General features: G+C 34.2%; 1 long non-coding RNA gene across 1 annotated transcript; it reads left to right on the top strand.

Moving 5' to 3' along the window:
• The first annotated feature begins 12,957 nt into the window (after positions 1–12,957).
• On the top strand, positions 12,958–14,968 carry LOC310722837. Its single transcript, XR_014532514.1, has 4 exons — positions 12,958–13,043; positions 13,158–13,230; positions 13,401–13,461; positions 14,260–14,968. It is a non-coding gene; the product is annotated as an uncharacterized lncRNA (long non-coding RNA).
• The last annotated feature ends 3,272 nt before the right edge of the window (positions 14,969–18,240 follow it).

The raw sequence follows: 18,240 nt of genomic DNA, 5'->3' as shown, positions 1-18,240 counted from the left end.
TTGCAGCAAAAGGCATATATTAACTCTTCTTGACTGAACCAGTTTTATTAATTTGCTCACTAGGAACCAGCATGAAAATTTTACATCCTCGGTATAGCAGTAAGCTTAGAACACTTTTTGTTCAATATAATTTTTTTCAGCCATGGACAGTAATGAATTGGGGAGGTTAGTGGGAAGGTTGATGTTAAGTGGAGAGGACAGCTCGTCTTTGCTCTGATCTGTGCAAGTATGCAGATGCTCTCCTCTCTCATTAGTGCTGCTGCAGCCCACAGATGCTACTGCTCCCTCACCCAAGTGCTGTACATCAATACAGGAGCTGACTGACAGTGTGACCCAATCTACCACATTTGATGCTAAACTTCCTAGTTGAATGATAATATTTAAGCAGATATGACTCAATGTTATCAAACTTGGCAAATCTATTTTATGGTTAACGATTGTAAGTGTAAAGTTGGTTGAGTCAACACATAACTAACAAAGCTTTTTTTCTAGCACTTAAGTGAATGCGGAAAATAAAAGAGAGAGAAGGTTGGATGATGTTGGGATGGAAGCAGGAAGCGGATTGGATTAGTAAGGAGGAAGTGAGAGCATCAATTAAGAGAATTAAGAATGGATAGTCGGTAGGACCAAATGACATACCAGTAGAAGCATGGGGAAACTTTTTCTGGAAGGTGAGAGGATGCCTGAGGTATGGAGAAGGAGTGTGCTACTACCGATTTTTAAGAATAAGGGAGATGTGCAGACCTGCAGTAACTACAGGGGAATTAAGTTGATCAGTCACACCATGAACTTATGAGAAAGAGTTGTGGAAGCCAGGCTGAGAGAAGAGGTGACCATCTGTGAGCAACAGTATGGTTTCATGCCGAGAAAAAACACCACAGACGCATTATTTGCTGGACTGTATCAAGGATCGACTCTGAGCCCTTTCCTGTTTGCAGTGGTGATGGACAGGTTGACGGACATGGTCAGACAGGAGTCTCTGTGGACTATGATGTTTGCGGATGATATTGTTATTTGTTGTGAGAGTAGGGAGCAGATTGATAAGAGCATCTAAAGAGGGATCCTTCCTGGTGGCTACATCCTCAGCATTCTCCTACCGATAGATCCTTCCTGGTGGCTACATCCTCAGCATTCTCCTACCGATATACCACATGTTCCTGCTCTTTAGATCCTTCCTGGTGGCTACATCCTCAGCATTCTCCTACCGATATACCACATGTTCCTGCTCTGCACATGTCCAAACCATCTTAATCGCGCCTCCCTCACATTGTCTCCAAAACGTCCTACATGCGCTGTCCCTCTAATAAACTAATTTCTAATCCTGTCCATCCTCGTCACACCCAATGAAAACCTCAACATTTTCAGCCCACAGATGAGGTTTATGGATGTGTTGAGGGAAGACATGCAGGTAGTTGGTTTGAAAGAGGCAGATGTAGAGAACAGGGGATATGGAGACGAATGATCCGCTGTGGCGACCCCTAATGGGAGCAGCCAAAAGAAAAAAAAGACTTAAGTGCTTAAGTGCAATTAAGAAAATTACAGGATGCAACCTAGAATCGAACGTAAAACAGGTTAACGATCATTATTTACATATAGTCATAAAATTGAGAACAATAAATCTGAATCATCCAAAAGGACTTGATAGTTTTATAGGGTATAATTAAATGATTTTATGTCAAGTAACCTTTTCTTTAATCTTGTGACCTGAAAAATGGTCATTGTTCCATATCCAGAATAGTACAGTGGAAGCTTGACACTCTCAACCTCGATAGTTTGTGACTTTTCATTTGGAACTCGCCTAAGAGTAACTCACTGAAAATCTGATCAGTTCGCGAGAAGCAGCAAGTGGCTCAAAAGAGTAACATTTCAAAACAGAGTTTGTATTAATGAATTACATAACATTTAAAAAAATTATTATTGTTTTATTCGTTTAAAGTAGTAAATAAAACATTTATGACAAGTAATTCATAATTTTTGTTGAGTTTACAGTACAGTACATGTACAATTCCCCTGGAAAAAGCAACCATCAAAACAAGGGAGTCAAAACCTTGTGATTTTTTTTTTTACTCACGAGGGGTCATAGAACGTAACCCCCGCGAGTATCTAGGATGCACTGTATATACACATTCTATCAATCAGGGAGATGATATGTATAATATGTACTCCAGCATTATTGTTGCCCACCTCTTATCAACATCCAAACACACACACACACACACACACACACACACACACACACACACACACACACACACACACACACACACACACACACACACAAAAATAACATATACTATGTCATAGTCTTAGGAAAATAAGTGACAGGATTAGTGTGAACATTCATAGAAAACACAGACATAGGTTTAGGTCCCAGTAGCTCAGTTCTGGATAGAAGGATTATTTTTCTTTTTCTCAAACTCAGTGCTCACTGTCACAAGCCATTGTTTTTAAGACTCCAGAAATATCCACAGAACCTGAAGCCAGATCTGCGAAATAACATTGCACTGCAGTTCAAGAGTTCACATTTCCTTATTTTAATACACCCAACACTTTCATATTTCTTCACACATTTCTGACAGAAGTGTGTAACAGTTATTTTTTTTAACTTTAATACAATAAAGCTGACAATTAGCATGCAGATAAAAATGGCTAAAGCATTTTTATTTTACACACTTTACCCAATCACAGGCATCAGTTTGGGAGAATTTAATTATTTAAGGGATTTTTAAATTTACATTTACACGTATATCTTTAGTGTAAATGTGATCTCTGAATCAATTTTAAATACCTAGATAAAAAAAAAAAAAAAAAAAAAAAAAAAAATATATATATATATATATATATATATATATATATATATATATATATATATATATATATATATATATATATATATATATATATATATAAATAAATATATAAAACGTATTTGGAATACTAGAATATATATATATATATATATATATATATATATATTTTATACCTAGATAAAAAAAAAAAAAAAAAAAATATATATATATATATATATATATATATATATATATATATATATATATATATATATATATATATATATATATATATATATATATATATATATATATATATAAATAAATATATAAAACGTATTTGGAATACTAGAATATATATATATATATATATATATTTTATACCTAGATAAAAAAAAATATATATATATATATATATATATATATATATATATATATATATATATATATATATATATATATATATATATATATATATAAATATATAAAACGTATTTGGAAAGAAAGAAAGAAAGAAAGAAAGAAAGAAAGAAAGAAAGAAAGAAAGAAAGAAAGAAAGAAAGAAAGAAAGATTGAATAAATGAAAGAAAGATTTATTTTTAGTGCAACAGAGCAGCTGTCTTCCCATCATGTATAAATGCTGGTGTCTGCTCCACTGTATTTCTTAGCTCTGCAACCTCTTAAGTTCAGTATTCTCATTTTTACCTCAGTGTTTTCTTTCTTCACACATTAGATATTATATAAAAGACATCATGGTCTTTTATTCTGTAGTTCAGCCTATTTCCTCTCAAATTATTTCAAAGGTTCCAGTCACGAGTTCTCCAGCTGGCCTTCTGTGTATAATGATTTTAACACTTGGTTATAGATTGGTTTGTGTTTATTCTGCAAATACTCTCAATATGCTTTTCAAGATCACATATCGCCTTCATCGAGCTAAATTTAACAGAATGTTAATTATTTATTACTCTATTATATTGTAGCAGTCAACATAGAACATTGTAATAACCTCAAACTATAATTATTTATGCGGTAGCTTGTACCTGCTCAGATATTAGTCAGTCTCTTGCTAGCTTCCTCAGTAACAGCTGAAAGGAAATGTTTCTGCAGTGTAATTGCTCCCTAACATAACTTTCACAGAAACGGCAGCGCAAGTAACACAGAACTTCACAGCTCTCAGCTTCCTGTGAAAGGCAAGGTCACACGTCATCTCATCAGGATCAGCAAAAGCTTCAAGAACATTGCTCTCACATTGCAATTTCTGGATCACCCCTGCTAGCACTGAGTAGGTGTTGGATAGTCTATGAATTGCATTCTGCACTATGGACAGCAGGAGCTTCCACCAGGCTCCACATTTGGCCAGTGACTGGTAATGAAATACTTCCAAGAAGGCATTATGTCTGCATCAAGTGAGGATTACTGAATCTTTATTTTATAGCACAAAGTTACTAATCACTTCTGCACCTTTTATTTTGATGTTCAACACACTGCAGTTTTAAAATCACATAACAGAAAGAGATGGAATAATTAAGAGTGTGTGGTTCTGGATCATTGAGCTAGCTATTATAATGTTTATCTTTTATGTTTAGGCAAGTTATTTACGTCTAGGCAAGTCATTAACTATCTGTTCTAAACCCTTAATGTTAATACAATGCTTGCTGGTAATTTTTTTGTGTGTAACAGACACTGTACATTGTACAGACACTGTAGCTGTAGAGAGCAAATCACAAGTTTATGTTTATGGACTCGTTTTTTATTAATTTTTGTTTCTATTGTTACTGATCATAAATATGGATAGGGGATTCATCCCATAATCTATACCTACAAGAAACTAATTTAAACATATAAAAACATATAATGATCAATAGAGCTAAATAGAGTAGATTGTCCATTAATAAGACTAAAATGGAAGAGTTTCCATTGTTAATTCGATTTTTTATTGGTAATTGGATTTTGTGTTTTTTCTGGGTTCTTCATTCATTTGAGGATAAGCAAGAAAACCAATGCATCTCAGAATCTAAAGGAAAACTAATAACAATGGAATCATAAGCAATACATTACTCCTTCATGTGTACTGTGAGTTCTGCCTGTTATCAATATTTGTATTTCTTATCATTTTAAGCAGACCTCTGCATAACCTGATATTATTTTTTCAGAGAGACTTACTAGAACCTACATAGTAAATGAAATGTAGTTGTTTCACTCTTCTTCTGATTGAGATGTGCACTCTAAGTCCTAAAGTTGAGAGTATTGGATAACAATGAATTAGTTTTGACAAGTTGCTTCCATCCCTTTTCACTTAAATTATAATAAACATGCATTTTATGTTTATTTAAATGGTTTATATGAATACATACAGTGCATTTGGAAAGTAATCAGATCCCCTATACTTTTTTAAATTTTGTTATGTTGCAGCCTGATAATACAGTCGTACAAATTCATTTTTCTTTTTCATTAATCTACACTCAGTATCCTATAATGAAAATAGAATTCTAGTAATGTCTGTTTTTTTTATTATAAAAACACTGAAATATAACGTACATAAGTATTCAGACCCTTTAACTCAGTACTTAGTTGAAGCACTTTTGGCAGTCTCAATATTTCTCAATATTCATTATATTAACAGCACAAGTTGATAAAAAAATATGATAACGCTTCATGATTTTGCGTGTCATACAGTTTTGCATGGAATACAGTTACTGTGTAAATTACTCCTTTGAAATGAAATCATATTTCATATTCTAATCCATAGGCAGGTTGTGGAAATGAAACTACCCTGACAGCACACTTTCATTTTAAGTAATAATGCACTCAATAAAATGTGATGGACAGCTGCTGATTTGGAATATTTTGGAATATGTACAGTACTTATTATAATTGGCTCATTTACCATGCATTATTCAGCAAAAATGACAAATGTCAAAATAGAAGCAAAGTAAGCAGAGCAGAGTTTACTCTTCTATTGCTTTTTTGCAGATCACAAGCAATTAAATGTATTTAGTAAGGGGTAAAGTGTCAGCAATTGTTCATCAAACTACCTACAAGATATATTACATATAATTCACTTGGTTGAAATCTTTACTTTAATCTGCACTGTCAGAGGTAAAGAAAAAACTAAAGGAATGCTTTGTTTGCCTTGTTACAATGCAAATATATCATTAGAATTTTATACATGGTTAAAAAAACAATGTAAAATAGGACAATAGAACAGGACGGTATTAATATTTTAAGGGATCGCATCCAGAATGGCATATAATCAGTAAGCAGTATATTAAATCAAATTGGCTACTACTAAAGCATATCAAACAACATCTCTATTTTAATATGACTTATTTGCAGTAGGACAAATTGTTCACAGGAGTCGGTTTTTCATGCAGACTGAAGATTCTTTTGACTCAATGCACATATTGACATGCAATATAATGCCATATAATGAATGCCTAAATATAGGTTTTGCATTTTTGCACTTATTAAAATTCAGCTAACAATCAGTACTGATTTTTACAGTTAACTCAATTGTATAAATTCATGTTGAGAAATCTCTAAAATGTAATGCTATTACTGTGGATGTGGGTATGGCAAGCAGATACTTTAAGATTGTTGCCTGGGAAAGAGCTGTTTTGAGTGGCCTTTGGCCTCAGCAATGCCAGTCAGTTTTGAGAGGGAGATTGCTGCAGCAAAGGCTGATGGGATTGTTTGTCCTGCTGTGCTTTGACCCTGAGACTGGGGATGCTAGCTCTGCACCACTGCTTCATTTATCTCTGCCACTTCTTTCCTGTCTGATCAAGCCTCTGAGCTCATGCTGCTGTCAGGATAGAATCTCTCTCTTCCATCTTTAAACCTACAGTATCTCTATCCTGAATCCTGCCTGGGATAGACATGTTTTAACAAGTAGTGAACCAGATTTTCAAATTAAACATTGTTTGTTAGATTCACTTCCATTTTTTATTAAAAAATTTTTAAGATGCAAATGTTAAATCAATGAGGAGACAGTACCAGTCATTTGTTTAATTGTAGCTCCAGCCATCTGTTTTTTAGGAAAAGACTAATAGAAGAACAACCAATTTTTCAACTAAATGCAATTAATTTGTCTACTAGTTTTTGAAATCATTCCACAAAAATAAGCCATAAGTTCCCAGCATTATTTATGCTTATGTATTTTCATGAAAAATGTGTTTGGTTAGAAATAGTAGATTATAAAGGTGTGTGTGCAGAGGTGCTGCTGTGGTATTCAATCAAATCAGCTCTTCATTTTATTTCAAAATCAATTTAAGTGTCTTCCCTTTCATACTTCAGAACAAGTAAGCTTGCTCAAATATTATTAATAGCAGTATGTGAGGTAGTCTGCTGTCATCTTGACAATACAATAATAGTTTTAGCTTTTTACACTGTTATTTTGACAAATATCAACTTCACTTCCTCTTCAATCAAACATTCAATCATGTCATTAACCACACTGTAGCAGCCATAGAACGCTTGATTAACAGTGGAAACTTTGATGCATCAAATAATTTTTCTGGTATAATTCAATATCCAGCAATCCAGTAGATTAACTGTTGCTAAGTACTAGCCAATCATCTATAGGATCTAAATACAGAAAGGATCTGTCAGATTATGGGTTAAATACGAAACACAGTCGGGGGCTTCTTGCATTTCTTCATATCCATGGTTACTGATGGATAATTTTAAACTCATCTAAAAATAAAAGTAGTAAATGCAGACTTGCAATGCATCATCAAAATAATTTATGTAGTTCATAAAGCACAAAAGGCTTCAATGCTTTTCCAAGGCAGCGCTGCTTGTCATTAGTTAAAAAAATAATAAACAAATTGATGTAAAAGTGTTTTAAAAACCCACCATGGTTTTTATCTCAAAATGTTAAATTATTAAAAATAAAAATTAATTGAACAAAAACACAATGTTACCAACCAGTTTCATTAGTACATGAATAGAAATGCCTGATTGAAGGTTATATCTGGTGCCTGGAAACTAGCATGATTTGGCTTTGTTTTTACATAGTTCACCCAATAACAGGGTACTGTGTAGACTAGTAAAGACGATTCCTAATATAATATGCAAATGTTTGTTTCTTGGATGTGATTCTTTGGCCCACTTGGAAACAAATTCTTATAAACATCCCTGGGACTGTTTTACCACAGGATTTAGAGTTTGGAGTCAGGAATCTACATTGCATTTGCAATATGGTTAATAATATTAAATATGTGTAATATGTCCATTACCACACATGTCTAGGGTATGCCTGTGTATGAGAATTATGACATTATACAGTACTGTATATTAGTAAATGTATCAGTGGTATAGGTCATTGTTGCCAAAAAATAAGGATCAGTGAGTTTAAGTTTGGGTCTTGCAAGCAGCGCTATGGTTAAACTATTAAAGTGCATTCATCCATCCTGTGTGCTGCAGACTGAGGGGAGGAGTGCTAGATTCAAAGTGGTGTCATCCATCTCCTAACCCACTGCTGGATAAATGCAGTGTGTATGATGAATGAGAAACATGTCCTTGTTGAAAATAAGAGCCAGTACAATGAGAGAATGATGGGAAAGGAGGTTACCTGAGCTAAAGTGGTGGATCATGAGAAATTGGCATGCCATTGTAGTGTGTAAAATACTGAGCTGGTGTTTTGAAAAGTATAGTGTCTATCAGAAACAATCACAAAAGGGAAGCAAAGTATTTCTTATTCTTAAGAGTGATCACACTAAAGAGTGGTTGGAGAAAACACTGAACATTTCACCATTGCAGAAAAATGAAGATGAAACACACATATGACTTGAAACACTTGATTGTTTACATTAGTGGCATTTAATGAACATTTACAAACAACAGACATAGAGATCACAAATTTATAAGTTTGAAATATGGTTGTTTGTTTTACAGGCTGTCTGTCCTTGCTACAGGATTCATGCATTTTTATTCAGTTTTAGGGGTAAAATATGCTCTTTTTCTTGTTACATTTTGATATGATACATGTTTCTTTTGGAAACCCAGAGGAATCAGTGCTACTATAAATGCTAAAGCTTTAACAGAGATACATATGAACAGCACATTTACTGTAAGCATGACATCTGTTTTTTATTTTCCATGCTTGTGTTGGATGCTTGAAAATTAACAGATTGCCAAAGCTTTTTTGTTTGCTGAAATTCTTAGGAACGGTAGATTCTGGGAATGAGACCCTGGGGTCTGGTTTGGTTACACAATGCTTTGCTGTATTCTGTACAAAAGCATGTAATCTATCAAGAAACATAGTCCAATGGAACTGTCATGTTAAATAAGCAAAGCCCTCATAATAATGAACACAGTATTTTTACTAAATAATGATTTGAGGTCTGTCAAGTGACAGACTTCTGTAATTACAGCAATTACATCACTATCCACTTTATTAGGAACATCTCTACACCTGCTGATTTACGCAGTTATTTAATTATCCAATCATGTGGCAGTAGCACAGTGCATAAAATCACACAAATTCAGTTTGAAAAACTTCAGTTAATGTTTACATGAAAGATCGGAATTGTAAAAAAAGATTTATCCCTGAATTCATCCATGGCATGTCTGCTGATCTCCCAAAACGTAAATACCCTAAACCCTGTGGAAACCAAACCAAACCAAACCAAACCAAACCAAACCAAAACAAAACAAAACAAAACAAAACAAAACAAAACAAAACAAAACAAAACAAAAAAAGGACCTGCAAGATGAATAACTCACAGGTTAGTTGAAGATTGGAAAAATACAAGAATTTATTCTATTCCTTAATTGTCCAGTTTGGAGCTCCTGACCTGTATGTACATGATTTAAGGCATCATGCTGCTGCTGCACAATTAGCTGAATAGATAACTGGATAAATTTGGTGTATGTGCATAAGTGTTCTTAATAAAGTGAACAATGTCTATACAATATAGGACTGACTTTTGAACATCCTGAAGAGCAATAATTTCTTTTTAAAATAATACATGTATTACATCTAAATGTCAAAATCAACAGTAAAATATTCAATATACCAGTAGAATATTTTTAGCGACTTGTATGCATTATATATTCCTTTTAAAATGATACTTAGGGATAATCATTACTATAGGGATAAAAAAACAAAAAAAACAATATGGCAAACAAACAACAGATTTTGCGAGCTTATCTTAGTGTGTATGGTGGATGGCATGGCTTTGGTTTGTTGTGGTTTTTGCATGCTTAGATTGTCAGAGCTTTTGTTGTCTGTCTAAGCTTCTCATATCACTTATCATAGCAACCAGCCAGTGTGATCTTAAGTCCTATATTATTTCATGCTAGTGGGAAATTCTGAATCTGTGACTCAAAGTTGAAGGGTCTTTTTTGCTTCTTTTGGTCCAAGTTCTGTTTACCCCAAAACATCAAAGCCTATAAAAGGAACGCTAATTCATTTGAGGAGAAAAACTGACATCAACATGCAGGCAAAGTGGGAGAATAAACTTGGGAGATGACACTAACTGAAAATAGATGAAACGCATCCTCTATCAAAGATCTGGCACAACGTTTAGCCAAGAGCTTAATGAAAATCCATTTGGCATAGAGGCAGAAGACTCCATCCCCTTCGACCAGAATTAAGGCTCTTTGGACTGCCCTGACTTAAGGCCACACATGCTGATGCCAGAACAGCAGATGTGGGGCTTAGACTAAACACATGAAGTGGCTAGGCGATGGATTAGCCAATGACTTGTCAATGTGGCATGGCAGAATGGCAGACAGCCACTGATTAGTTGAACTGTGCATTTCTGTTCTGGAGCATGTGTTTGTTTCATCATCTCAATGCTCATTAATTCATTAATCAAACGCATGGGCTCCAGTCCTACAATCAGAGATGTGTTTTATCACATTCATTTATTCACTATTAGACTTGTACTCCTTGGCCTGAGTGAACAACTGCGGTGAATGCATAATGAGCAGAATTGAATTAATGCAAATACAAGAGACTAAACTGAAAGACATTTCAAGCTGAGAAGCAGCTTGACTCATCTCTAATTATTATTTTTGTAAATTTTACTGTACTATATTTTTCTAAACACATGGTCAATTCTAAAATTGACCAAATAGATGGTAGCAACATTTTTTAAATAAAGTAACAGCAAATGTTGTCTGACACACACAATAAATCACAATTAAACAAAATGTCTACAGAATTTATTTGCCACTGCATAAAAGCTCTATTAGCACAGGTAGAGAAACTCAGTGGAAACAACAGGGGTTTTCAAATTGTTCAGGGAATATATGAATGATAATTATCTTTCTGGTTTATCAACTTTTTATTCAAATTAAATTTAGGGCAAAAACTTTTCAGTATTCAAGTAAATTTGCTGAACATTATCATATACATTATTTTGATATTACTTCATGACAGAAATTACTGTAATTTCCGGACTATAAAGCGCACCCATATATAAGCCTGTGAATTTTACAAATATTTTTATTTTTAACATAAATAAGCCGCACCTGTTTATAAGCCGTGTCTACCCTAATGTACTTTACACAGGCTTTAACAAAAGACACGTTACACACGGTGTAACGGGTGAAATATGTTGTGCTTCCTTTAGGAGCATAGCGGTATTTTGGGAATAGCATGCCATTGCATTTTTCCAGTATTACTGCGTGTGTTCAAGACGAGGATTATGTCCTTATTATTTTCTGATGCTGATTTTCAAGTTTCTTTGACTAACCCTTAACGCTTTTGCCAAGAAAAATAAAAAAGCATGAGTTTTGGAAACCTGTCTGTGCTTATATGATTTCTGTTGCAACTGGAGTTAGTCTTCCTCCTTCCTTTCACAACTATTTATCTCAGGAGTTTATCTTTTGGCATCGTCATGCGTTAAAAAAAAAGTTTTTTCTCCCGATGCCGTGCAGCTCAGAACACAGGTGAGGTGCGTTTTTTCGTTTCCGTTCGGATATTTCATTGGTCTAATGTTATGGGGTGCAGTTTTTTGGCTTGAAGTTTGTGAAACTGGGAAAAACCCAGGAAAAATTAATAAATTAGCCGCTTCGTTGTTTAAGCCGCGGGGTTCAAAGCGTAGGAAAAAAGTAGTGGCTTATAGTCTGAAAAATACGGTAGTTATTTTGGAGTAGAAATCTTTTTTATTTGCGTTCTGTTTTCAACCTTGTTTTTCCAATAGCTTAGTAATTGTAATTACTATAGAACATATAGAACAGTAGCCCAATCTCATCAAATTGAGGACCCCGGCGTTGTTAGGTTGCAATGTTGCCTACTGAACCACCATTCTCCTAAACAAATAACTAATAAACAGGTATTTATCATTTTCAAAACAAAACATCTGCAATAACAATGTAATTTTCCTCCATTAGTCTTCTTCATATGCCAATTTCGATATTTTAGGTAAGGTATCATGATCAACACGAAACAAACATTAAATCATATTTACAACACAGCATGGTTATAACTATAAGGTAATATTATGTCACATTTAACATGAAGATGAATATCAGCATTTATTTCACTCAGGTGAACTAAGCAGCAAGAGAGACAAAAAACGTGCTAAGCACAAATGATACAAGCACTTATTACACTCCCGATGACATCATGCAGTGTTTAAACACTCCACAACATACCGCATAAAACCAGTCTATGCTCCTCAATGCTTACTGCTTGCCTAAGCAATTTGTTTCTGCTCTCTTTTGAACATGCACTGACAGACAGTTAATTATGACGACATCATCTCCGTATTTAACCAGAAGCCCTGTCGTCTCAGACTTATATTGTAAAAGAACATGTAAATGTAAGTAAAATTTCTCATTGTTTAGGGGTATTTTAAAAACATCTAATGCTTATAGTGTCATTATACTTAATAGAAAATAGATAAAACCATTTTATTGTGTTTTTAATAGTTGTTTATAGGTTGTTGAGTTTTTTGTTTAGTTTTTTATTAATTATTAAAATAATGAATTAATTTGGCATGCAGCTTTCATACAGTACTTTTCGTTTTGCCCACCCTGTTTTATGAAGGCCCCTAAAAAAATTCTGGCTCCGCCCCTGGCCGATGACATTTTCATATCCTTTGATTGGAAGGTCAGAGAGCGCACTTGCCAGAACTCGCAAATGCATCTGTTAGAAATATATTTGTGTGGATTTAATATCTGTTCTTTCATTCCACAGTTGCTGACAAAGGAAAAAAAAAATTTTTGGTCACAGATATACTTGTAAAGGACATTTACAAGACGAATTTTTCAAGAAAAGGTTGGACATCCTGAGGAAAGGTCAGTCAAAACAGTTCAAAACAGTTAAGCTTTTTCATGAACCATTTATATTATTATTTGCGCTTTCTTTCCTGTAGGATTGGCACAAAAACAAACAATTTGCTTCAATTTCAGATTGCCAGGAAAACTGTAACGCATGGAAACTAATGCACAAAAATGCACGGAAAACCTGGGGTCATTTTATGAGGTTAATATTGAGGTTTTTGCTAGACATAATGTATGTGGGTGGTGCCACTGTGAGTGCAGTGGAAGGAGGCTTGTTGAATTGTGTTAATTGGGTTTCATATTTAGTAATGCATTTCTCTGCATGATATACCTGTATGTGATGCAATGCTCTGTTATACTGTGTTTCTCTAGAATATTGATAGTTTCTAGCCACGGCATCATGATGATGGTATTAAGAGGTGGATTGATTAAGGTAAGACACCACTGAATTCCTAGGTGTTAAATGTATGGCACACCACTGGGCCAATGTAATATAGAATGTGAATGAAAGGGGTTTTCATTGCATTTTTTAGCCGAATTGATAGTTATTAGAAACAAACAAACAAAAACAAACTCAAATGCATCTATCTATCTATCTATCTATCTATCTATCTATCTATCTATCTATCTATCTATCTATCTATCTATCTATCTATCTATCTATCTATCTATCTATCTATCTATCTATCTGTCTGTCTGTCTGTCTGTCTGTCTGTCTGTCTGTCTGTCTGTCTGTCTGTCTGTCTGTGATATAATGATTTACTGGATGTCAAAATACAACACACAATGCAACCTTTCCTGCTAGAGAAAAAAGCAACAGAAAATACAGCACAGAGAGATGAGACTCTGAGAACATATCTATAACCTGTATGATTTACTATCTGTTATAGCAAAGAAGCTGTGGTATGAATTTGTAACAGTTTTCCAACATTATAAAATACCATCAAAAACATCAAAAAGAAAAAAACCTGATTTGAATGAAATTGAGGTTGACACCATGATATAATCTTAAAGTTCTCACACTGATTAGCAAATGTGCGCACTACATGGAAATAGTCCATTTTAATGAGCAAAATGAACATGTATTTATTACTATAAATTGCTTTGATTTTGTTAGAAACATGGTTGCTGTGCTTCTTCTTGATTTAAAACCATTTATAAATCCATTTGCTGATTACAATTAAGCGTCACACCATTCCATGAGCTCTCTAATTTCAATTTGTTGCTGTAGCTCAACAGGCATTAAGCAGCATCTGCTGTCTTTAATGTTCAAGAATGAACGCACTTAATCCACCTGTCAACCCCTTGCTGTGTCTCCATGGAAACTGACTCTCATCTCCAAGCCCAGCGACTATAGCAGCTTGAGACAGTATGGACCGAAGGACTGAGCTGTGGAGTAAAAGGAACAGGAGAGGCAGATCAGAGAACATTGTCCTTTAGCCAATCCATCAGTCTGCCACTGTGAACAAAGTGAATTTAAATGTGACATTAGATTTGGGGACCTCTGGCCACACTCATTTTCCAAAGAGTTCAAAGTGACCTGCTTTTGGGAAAGCATGCAATATGGCTGGTAGGATGAAAAGCTTAGAACTTTCAGTGAGTTATACTTGATCAGTTATGCTCAGAGCTGGACTGACTTATAAGCAGAGTGGACTTCATAGCAGAGGTTTCATAACTGCATGTGATATGATAAGTAACATCAACTACCATGCTGCCAAAGATAGTAGGAGCAGATTTTAGACAGCACATTCTTTGGGAAGCTTGAGGTCATGTTGAATCAAACTTATTTCAAAGAAATGCTCTAGATTCAGTAACCATGACATTTTTAGTTTGTGTTCCACTGTTCTGTGGTGGAATGGGAATGAGAACATAATACTATACTAATACTACTAACAACTATAATATTACGGACTTAAATTTCATGACACATTTATAATTATATAATTTTTTAAATAAGAAAAATATGAACAGTTTCAAAATAATTGGATTTGGGTTGATGTAAAAGACAATAAGAACTTTATTAATTTTGAATAAATATTTATTTTGTTCATTCTCTATCAAGTTTTGTCCATTTACATTTAGTGAATAGAATATTCTAGACACAGTTGTGGATGTGCTTTAATCATTTTTAATAATGGATTTAATGATGCTTCACTTGATGATCAACACTTGGTCAAAAAGCTTATTCAATATAGGGCTGAAAAAGTAGCCCAACATAGGCTACTCGAAACTTAGGGTTTGGCATTTTGTTTACAGTTCTTGCTTAGAATTGAATCTTAGTTGCTTTATGTTGTCAGTAATTCCGCTGCATACAAAAACAGAACAATTGGTTCACTAGCATTAAATTAAACCCTTCAAAAGGGCTCAACATTTTAAATTAAAATGTGAACTGAAAGTCAAATTTACTGCACAAAATTATTATTATTATTATTATTTTAATGTAGTATTGGGAAACCGCATTCTTCATCTCTCCAAAGTCACAGTTAAGTGTCAGATATCATGAAACACAATGGCATCTATCATCATTACAGAAAAAGATAGTAATTACTTGAAACTCTTACCCTCCATTTATTTGAGTAAAGTGCTTGACAGTCTCAGCCATTATGACAGAAGAACAAATCACTGGCAGCAATCAGCCTGCCTGAAAGTTATGGCCTGAAAAGGGTCAAAATAATAAAGTTCTGGAAATAGTAAAGCTGAAAATATATGAGTGGCCGTGTGTCTCATTTTTGAATTTGACATATTATTCGATAAACATCATGCAGAGCATAATCAAATAAGTAATAAGAACTAATTTTCTTTGCACATTTGGTATACCACATCTGTCTCCCAAATGAAAAGAATAAATAGCACTCTTCTGATGTGCAATGAATGTCCGTGATTTCAGATGTACTTAAAGTTACTCATGCATATCAATCCATTCATATCCATCCATTTTACATAAGAGTTCCTCTGGGCCTGTATTTTTTTCTTGCATATTATTGTCAGACATGAGTAAGAGTAACCTTATTGGTCATCATAGAGCAAACCTGCTGCACAATGATGCATGGTGGTGCCTCAGTCACAATAATGATGGGCCTCCCAATGCTGCCTGCATTGGCTTTAGGGGTATTGAGTGACACATTATGATTATATGGAAATGAACTATTCCTTTATTGTCACAGGCTCTCAGTATATCAAATCTCCCTGTGGGAAAAATATATATCTAAAAAAAATGCTGAGAAAAAAAAACAGCCACAGCTTTGCTCTTGTTCCTTTGTTGATGCTGAAAAGTCATTTGAGCTTTACCTTTTAAGAATTGGCAGTAATCAGCAAACACGAAACCCTCAGTTTTCTGCTGCCTTTACAAGTATAGCAAAAGGGAGTTTGCCCCTTTTAATTTGTTTGTTGAGTGAATGTCCTGACTCCTTTCCAATGAGATTACTGTTTTGCCAGTTTACACTTCCATTCCCCACATAAACATTAGCTGAAATTGGCCTGTGGGGAAATAAGCTATGAATGCATAAATGGAGGATTACTAGAGAGTGGGGGGAAAATCAATTATGCTAAAACCTCTCAATAACAATAAGTGTGTGAATTTAGCTAGGTTTAAAGATTTTGCTTAAAGCTAAATGCACCAACCACTGCAATATATCGTACCCTTAAGCAATGATTAGCCCTCACCAAATGGCTGTTTCTGTTGTGAAATCTGATGAAAAAAGACATGTTTACCTTTTTTTTTGTCAGAAGAATAAAAATTTGCTTGGCCATAGGGCTTTTGAAATAATGCTATTTAAAAAAAATGTCTTTATAAAATTAGCTTTGAACCTTGAAAGTAATGCTATAATAATAATAAGAAAAAAAGCCAGATCTGATACCAGATTATGACTAATAACACAGCTAATGATCAAGGTCAGCGTGATGCAAGGGAACTACATCAGTTTGTCTTGCTTCTTTCTCTTGCTGACTCTTGTGAGGTATGTAAAGATACAGGATGTCAGCAGGAGCAGCTGGAGGGGCACTGGGAGTTTTCCGCAGGCCAACTACCTAGACCAGTTACATGCAGAAACAGCTGGTGCTGTCTATCGAGTCCAGGTGGGAGCAGGTGGTCCTGTCATCTCCGACTGCTCCATCATCCCTGACCTGGCCTCCACCATCGAGGCCATGCCAAGACCACATCAGTCCCCAAACTTAAAATAAAAAAGTGATATTGGAGTTGTTGTTTTTTTGTGCTGAATCCTGAATAGACGCTTACTAAAGCTTCTGAAAACCATGCAGAAATGACCTTAAAGGACATCCAGATTTTTAGAAAAAAATGTTGACACTCGATTGCACTAGACTTGAAATGTATTTATGCCTTTATATAACAGGTTTAGTATTGAGCAATACATTTATTTTATAATGAAACTATGTGTTATTTATCTATCAATCTCATATAAAAATGACATAAACTAGCAAATATAGCTTATGACTGAATTATGCTTTGCCTTTGCTGGACTAGCTTCTTAATGACAAAATGGCAGCAATCACTGATATCTCAATATTTAAGTGTTAGAGACTAGATGGACTAGCTGGACATAAAACTAGATAACGTATTCATAGCGCTAGTATACCCCCAAAACCAGGAAGTGGCTAGCGGCTATGGATTCTAGTATACCCCCCAAACCAGGAAGTGGCTAGCGCTATGGATTCTTTAGCGTTTTATGTCCAGCTCCAAGAATTTCTCTAAAAGGAGAAAATTTTGACAATTCCACATCTTAAGGAAGTGAATGAACGAAGTAGGCATTTTGAAAACATTTGTTAAAGTATGCTGAAATGAGTAGAACAGTTAAGTAAATCATATCTTTAGAAAATTAAATATTAAATGTAACACACACACACACAAACACACACACACACACACACACACACACACACACACACACACACACACACACACACACACCTGAAATACACCTCTGTACCACTCAAATAGAGTATAACCAGTGTAAACTATTGAATTAAATTTTTTAATTTATAAAATTTTATTTAGTCTGTTAAATTTGTGCCATTTTAATTGATAAATTCAACTTAAAGTGATATGTCAATTGCATTAATTTGATTTATACTATTGAAATTTTATATATATATATATATATATATATATATATATATATATATATATATATATATATATATATATATATATATATATACCGTAATTTCCGGACTATTAAGCGCACCCAAATATAAG

The sequence above is a fragment of the Silurus aristotelis genome (assembly GCF_946808225.1).
Source record: "Silurus aristotelis genome assembly, chromosome: 3".
Classification (NCBI taxonomy): Eukaryota; Metazoa; Chordata; class Actinopteri; order Siluriformes; family Siluridae; genus Silurus; species Silurus aristotelis.
The sequence above is the reverse complement of the archived record's forward strand: the minus strand, read 5'-3'. Positions and strand labels throughout refer to the sequence as shown.